Source organism: Hakea prostrata, chromosome 3, assembly GCF_041222555.1.
Source record: "Hakea prostrata isolate BN-2017 chromosome 3, UWA_Hpros_2, whole genome shotgun sequence".
Taxonomy (NCBI): Eukaryota; Viridiplantae; Streptophyta; class Magnoliopsida; order Proteales; family Proteaceae; genus Hakea; species Hakea prostrata.
The window spans coordinates 65353047-65355645 of record NC_142602.1 but is presented as its reverse complement, the minus strand read 5'-3'; the positions used below and the strand labels follow the sequence as shown (position 1 = coordinate 65355645).

The 2599-nt window shown below is 36.4% G+C and overlaps 1 non-coding gene across 1 annotated transcript; it reads right to left on the bottom strand.

Moving 5' to 3' along the window:
* Positions 1-231: 231 nt before the first annotated feature.
* Positions 232-334, bottom strand: LOC149022778 (U6 spliceosomal RNA). Its single transcript, XR_016172600.1, has one exon. It is a non-coding gene; the product is annotated as a U6 spliceosomal RNA (small nuclear RNA).
* Positions 335-2599: the final 2265 nt, after the last annotated feature.

The following is a 2599-nucleotide window of genomic DNA, read 5'->3' as shown; positions in this document are numbered from 1 at the left end:
GCAATACGGATTCAACTTTCACATAAAGGAACCAAACTGAATATTAGCACAACTTTGATCCTTAGCTTTGAGCATACCAGATATACAGAGCGCAGGATAAACTATGAAATTCAATCCTCGGAACACTACGATGCTACAGAAACAGACGCAAAGCTTGAATAAGAATTGAAGAAAGATTGCAAAGGGGAATAATAAGAACTGAAGGAGAGTAAAAACGGGAGAAAAGCGAAAAAAAATTTGGACCATTTCTCGATTTGTGCGTGTCATCCTTGCGCAGGGGCCATGCTAATCTTCTCTGTATCGTTCCAATTTTATCGGATGTCTCCGAAGAGATTATCAATGAAGGCGTCTGCAACTTTATCAAGCCGAAGAGAGCTTCGAAGCTGAACCGTATGGGACTATCGTAGTGCCAATAGTCCCCAGGCTTAGATTGCAAAACCACCTATTCTTGAGATCCGTGTCTTCTGGACTGGGCTGGGCTGGGCTGGGCTGGGCTTGAAATTAATTAATGGACTTATTTATACTTTGAGAGAGAAACGATAGGTTCCTTCCCATCTGAAATTCTGTCTTTCCTAAATGGGCTCAGTCTCACTGTTATGATCGAGTAGCCGAACAAGATGCTTATAGAAGGGCAACTTCCTTGAGAGTCTTCAGAGCCTATCATTAGAAACTGTGTTAAATTTTTCAATCAAGAGGAGAAAAGAAAAGAAAAAATAAAAAACGAAACTGTGCACAGTGGTGGTCGTAAGCAAGGCTTAAAGTATAAATACTGAGTATCATATCGGTCAAGTGATTTTAAGAGACATATCGTCTTGTATCGAATATTGTAGGGATAATTACTGTTGCCCCCCTGTAGTTTGATTTTATTACTAATAAAACCCTGTTCTTTACGAAATTACTAGTGCCCCCTTCTTTATAACGGTGTTAAATTGCCGTTAAATTTAAATATGTAATATCTAATTTGCCCTTCATTAAAATTAAGAAATCAAAAGACGATGATGCAACCCCATTTATAAAACCAGATTAAATGTCAATTTTATCCTAAACTTCATTTATTTTGAATTAATGAAATGGACAAAATCCAAATCCGATTTGGTTTCCCACCTTCACTAAACTTCATTTATTTTGAAAATTTTTTAGGTGATATTCAGTTTCCAATTTGAGTTGAATTCGATTTTCCTTCCTTTTTCGTTTCTATTTGAGTTTTATTCAATCATTCATTCTTTTTTTTTCTTTTTTTTTTCCACAGTTAATTAAGGGTACTACTGTAACTTGACAAAAGGGTAAATAAGTAAAGAGATAAGTATAAGGGTATTTTGGGGTTTTTGAGAAAATATGAAGATGCCACATCATCAGTTAACTAACGGAACTTAACGGTAAGGGGGCAATAGTAATTATAGACAAAGTTGAAGGTTGGATTAGTAATTTTGAAAAGTACAAGGGATACAGTAGTAATAAAATCAAAGTACAGGGGGCCAATAGTAATTATCCCAATATTGTATCATACTAACCGATGTATTCTAGTGTAATTCAATAGAAATATGCACCCATGTAATTGTGGGTTTCACATTCAAAACACAACTCACAGAGTAGCCAGTAGAGTTGATTCAATATTAGTTAGGATGGATACAGCTTAAATCACACCCAATTAATGTAAATTTCATTTTCCATATTGTGGTTAGGTTTCTTTCATGTATTGGAGATGCTTAACATTTTGATTATCACAAATTTAATCTTAAATTCATTTTAGATAACGACATTTTCAAGATTTGCCTAGCGCAACAACTACAAAAGAAATAAATTGAGCCTTAACCCAATAAATGGGGTTGGATACAAAGCAAAACAAAATTGGGAAAAGTAAAATCTACACAAAAATGAATGAAGAAATGAGAGGAGCCGTAAAAAAAAGAAGAAAAAAAATGTACAGCCTATCAGGTTAGGAGAAGCTCTACTAAATGTTCAGCCTTGTGAATCCTCTCCACCTATAAGCTCTATCTAAGGACATACATGGAATAAGACCTATGTTATATATATTCTCCCTAATTTTTAAGCTTATCATTAGTTTTTTTAGATCATTCAATTATGAACACATGATGAGGATAACATACGCAGAAACTCGGTCACAAGTTCCGGTTGGAGATGGGTTCAACCACGGTCAGGTCATGAAACTCGGTTAGGTCGGTCCAGACTTTATGCTTTTGAGGATAAACATGGTTCTAAAGAATTCAGGACATGTGACTGAGTTATAAACGGTAACTACCATTATACGAAGTGGACGATCGTGTTGAGAAAGGTAACTGCTTTCATCTACAAAAAGGGGTTTTAACCCCTAAGATCGAACAGCCATCGAGAGAAGATGTGAATGAATCCAACGGTTGGGAATGAAAGGTAAATCTATATAAACTAAAGGGTTATACACAGCGAAGATATCTGAATTGTTCCCTCCCGCCCCCCCCCCCCCATTACTATATTCAATTCAAGCTCTACAACTAGCTAGAGCTTTGTGATCTGTTCCATTGCTGACTTAGCCTTCGGAGGTACGTGGCCTCCCGACCGTGTAGTCGGACCACGTCTAACCCATTTTGCAGATATATAATCA